General features: G+C 31.8%; 1 long non-coding RNA gene across 1 annotated transcript; it reads right to left on the bottom strand.

Moving 5' to 3' along the window:
* Positions 1-2927: 2927 nt before the first annotated feature.
* LOC139496279 (uncharacterized) lies at positions 2928-4359 on the bottom strand. The gene is made up of 3 exons (XR_011657590.1): positions 4265-4359; positions 3678-3842; positions 2928-3254 (listed from the first exon to the last, which is right to left on the bottom strand). It is a non-coding gene; the product is annotated as an uncharacterized lncRNA (long non-coding RNA).
* Positions 4360-4912: the final 553 nt, after the last annotated feature.

The following is a 4912-nucleotide window of genomic DNA, read 5'->3' as shown; positions in this document are numbered from 1 at the left end:
GAAATTTATTTGTATTCGGCACGAAACGGGAAAATGCTCGGTAGAACCTCGCATTTTCCCGTTTCTAAGCCTCATACAAATAAATTTCATATTTCAAGACACTATACGTATATTGTCTAAAAGTATGTATTTAAAAGATATCTTTATAAAGAAGTAAGATATCTTATATACTTTATAAGATATCTTATTGATTAATAGAGATATCTTATAAACTAATAGAGATATCTTATAAACTAATAGAGATATCTTATAAACTTTTAGAGATATCTTATAAACTTTTAGAGATATCTTATTAACTTTTAGAGATATCTTATTAACTTATAGAGATATCTTATTAACTTATAGAGATATCTTATAAACTTTTAGAGATATCTTATTAACTTATAGAGATATCTTATTTAATTGGTTATAAAGATATCTCTATTAGTTTATAAGATATCTCTATTAATTAATAAGATATCTCTATTAGTTTAAAAGATATCTCTATTAATTAATAAGATATCTTATAAAGTATGTATTTAAAAGATATCTTTATAAAGAAGTAAGATATCTTATCTTCTTTATAAGATATCTTATTAATTAATAGAGATATCTTATTAACTTATAGAGATATCTTATAAACTAATAGAGATATCTTAGAAACTAATAGAGATATCTTATTTACTTTCAAATTAAATAAGATATCTTATTTACTTTCAAATTAAATAAGATATCTTATAAAAATTAAAGATATCTTAATACTTAATAAGATATCTTGTTAAATAAATAAGATATCTTCAAATTTGAATTAATATAAAAACAGCGTGCCATAGGCGTGTCACATGATTTGAAAACAGGGATAATAAAAAACACCTTCGTATAATAGAAAAGCACCTTCGTATAATACAAACCCACCTTATTATAATAAAAAAGACACATAAGACAGCTATGGCGTTCCATAAATATACATAGAAATAATATATAATTATCTAAATTTATATAGACATCATTTTAAATACCAAATATATGTCACAAATCAAGTACAATTCAACTTAGAGGCAGTCATTTCTGAGCTTCAGTGCTTGAACTATATATTTTTCTAGTAAATGATTATAACGTATTTGGAATAAAAACGCTTCAATCGATGTCATTGCTATTAATCCGCTTTAATCTATGGTTCTGTATCAGATTCAGTACTAACAGCTGAACAAATTTCAATGGTATTTGTCTAATTAACAATATTTGCTTGTCATTTTGAAATAGAATCGTGTCCTTTTATGTTGCTGAGAGATGTGTAAGATGATTACCAGTATATGATAACACTATTTGAAGGTTTTAATTGGTTTTACCGATCACAGTTATCAACCTACATGTATCTGATCGATGACTGGTTGCTACTAACTGGTTACCAAGGAGATGTTGTAAGTACATAAAAGTAAAGAATGAATTTAAATAGATGAACGTTATCACGGTCGCGAAACACGTGACTTGCTTGTGATCAGTTTCACGGAAAAATGGCGCCTGTCTGAATAAACAAGTTCGCTTGGAGGCAAATTTTGAACGTAAGTATCTACATATCATCGTATTCATACTATAGGACCCCCTCATCATATGCAGCGTTTTGTTCCGAATATTTTGATGCCCATTAAGTTATATTTCACTGTTGGTTTCATAGAGAACATTCACAGAATATTTCAGATCTGCCGAAGATTGATCAGGATTGTGTACACGATATGTCCGTAAAATCACTATAAATCCATTTATGTATCTTATTTTCGCCAATCGTGTACAGAAACTTGCCCACATTTACTTATTCATTCATACAAACTAGTGTCAGTGTATATTTTTGACATTTTTGTCAGCTGAACGCAATAATATTTTTTTTTCAAAAAATGATCAGTATCCACGGTATGAACATTATATGATCAGTTCCACGGTATGAATCTGAATCGATATAATAATTATATATAAGATCCCATAAACGGTTTTTATGGACAGGAAATACATGCAGAAAATAATTTATAATTTTATGCAAAAGTAGTACTGCCTGACGCATAAATAATATACTTTCTATCAGACTTTTACAATATATTTTCGACCCTATTTGGAAACTACATTTTTTTTTCGACACAGTTAAATTCTAATTCAGTTATTTTTATCTTATTATAGGTCCCGTCATGCGGAAAAAAAACAGGCTTTCCCTGCAACTGCCAAAATATCGGAAAAACTCTACTGTCAGGCAGCAAAAGAGTTCGTCAAATAAGGCAATCCCAACCTTACAGACAGGAATGAAGAGGGTATTTTCAAAATCGCCATACACAGTAAAGTATTCTCCTTCTCCAAAACGTGGCAAGGTAAAAGGGCACTCAAAGCGCACACTTTTCAGCCCAACAAAAAGTCCGTTTAAAATAACATACTCTCCTTCACCTAAAAAAGGGAAGACAAAACGTGCACTGTACAGTCAACAGTCCAGCAAAATTACAACAACAAAAATATGATGAATGGCAAGTTTTTAACAGTGATATACCTTTAATACAAAATATCGAAAATTCCGACTTTGAAATGAATATCGGCACCTTGCCATTGTACACACATATGTCAATGCAACCGGATACTACTTCCTTAGATACTCACCTTGGTGATAGTCATAAATGTGTAACTAGCGATGCATCCACTTCAACAGAGAAGGGAAATTTTGATCAACTAACTAACGAACTCATCAATCTTGCCCCATATGTAATGGAGGAAATGTCTGAATCTGATGTAGCGAGAGGCAACAATTTCAACTGACAGAAATGCTCTATGTAAAGGGGAACTTGGAATTCGTTGGGAAAAAGCTAGATGCAACCAGGCCAAACTTCTACCAACTGTTAAAATGGGCATTGAATAAATATTTTTCATAGAAATAAATCTTTATTTGTCAAAACTAGTATGTATCTCATCTTTGAGATCAAAGTACTAAACGTAAAATAAATAATAAAGTCAAGATGAATCCTGATTGTCAATGATTACATTTTCTCTTATGTCTGTAAAAGTTTGTCTGGTGGATGTATGCCTTTCCACATGTGCACCTATGCTGTTTGTCACCCCTGTGACTAGCCTCGTGATCACCACAATCATGTGCTTTCTTAAACTCTAAACCACATACTGTACATTTAAATTTTACAGGGTGTTCCTCGTGAATCTTGAGGTGACGGTTGAGATCAGCCATAATTGAAAATCTTTTATCACACTGTTCACATGCAAATGTTTTTTCTTCACCATGCACTGCACACCTGAATGTTTAAAAATCAAGAATTAACATATGGTTAATAGTGTCCAGTAAGGTAATTTCCTAGACAAGTCTCGTAGGCAGGCAATGATTACTGGTACCAATTTTGCCCATGTTGTGGTGGGTTCCATCGCGGTTATGTATTTTGAAGTGTTAGTGTTAATTGATTGTACAAATTTGTCTTGGTTTTCGGGTTTTGCAGTTCCCTAGATTTTTAAATGCTGATTTTTTTATACATAATGTTCCTTGAATAAAAGTACATATTCACAGAGGACAGAGACATTTTTACAGAAATGATATATTCCTAGTTCGTATTTTCATTTAACTGATTTTGTTTATAGAGAACTTCTCTATTTCCGTGGCTTATGTTATTTTCAAAAATTTAGTGACAGTAATATGATAAGAATTCCATGAAATGAAAATTTACCTGTGTCTTTTGATATTGGCTTTACTGAAAAAAACTTTCCCACAACACTTGTATGGCCCCTTCTTGGCATGCCTCCTTTTGTGATCATACACTGCTGAAATACTCCGGAATGACTTTCCACAAATTTTACACAGCTTTTCTGCCTTCTCAGCATCCATTTAAAACCTAAATATAAAGTTATGGGAAATGATCTATAACTTTCAGATTCATACCGTGGAACTGATCATATAATGTTCATACCGTGGATACTGATCATTTTTTGAAAAAAAAATATTATTGCGTTCAGCTGACAAAAATGTCAAAAATATACACTGACACTAGTTTGTATGAATGAATAAGTAAATGTGGGCAAGTTTCTGTACACGATTGGCGAAAATAAGATACATAAATGGATTTATAGTGATTTTACGGACATATCGTGTACACAATCCTGATCAATCTTCGGCAGATCTGAAATATTCTGTGAATGTTCTCTATGAAACCAACAGTGAAATATAACTTAATGGGCATCAAAATATTCGGAACAAAACGCTGCATATGATGAGGGGGGTCCTATAGTATGAATACGATGATATGTAAATACTTACGTTCAAAATTTGCCTCCAAGCGAACTTGTTTATTCAGACAGGCGCCATTTTTCCGTGAAACTGATCACAAGCAAGTCACGTGTTTCGCGACCGTGGTTATACATCTAAGAATCACCAAGACTTGGAGACAAAATGGAACATCTAGGATAGTGCGTTCTTACCCCCCCCCCCCCCCCCCCCAAAAAAAAAAGAAAACCACACACAACAAAAAAAAAAAACACCAAAAACAACACATACAAAATAATTGAAATCTAAAACTTCATACGAAAAGTCTCGAAAGAAAAAAAAATGGAGCTAGGCAGTTTCTACGAGTTCTGGAATTGGTATCGATGTACATTTGTTAATAGTAGGCTTAAATTCATGTGAAGCATACAAACCAATAACATAGAAAAGTTTCAGAAGTCTATTGAACTCTCACTGAAAGCACATTTATACAAGTTACTAGTATATGTTAAAGATATACACTAAATTTGTGCATTTGAATGGGACCAGAATCAGTTGAAAACACAATGAAAGCGCATTTATAAAGGTCATTAGTTACATGTTTAAAAGTATAATAAATGAGTGCATGTGAATAGGGCCAGACTTATTCAAAAAAATACAACGACATAGAACATTTCAAAATCAGACATATAAAAGAGAACATTT

The sequence above is a fragment of the Mytilus edulis genome, chromosome 11 (assembly GCF_963676685.1).
Source record: "Mytilus edulis chromosome 11, xbMytEdul2.2, whole genome shotgun sequence".
Classification (NCBI taxonomy): Eukaryota; Metazoa; Mollusca; class Bivalvia; order Mytilida; family Mytilidae; genus Mytilus; species Mytilus edulis.
Note: the sequence above shows the minus strand (reverse complement) of the source record. Positions and strands in the feature narration are given on the sequence as shown.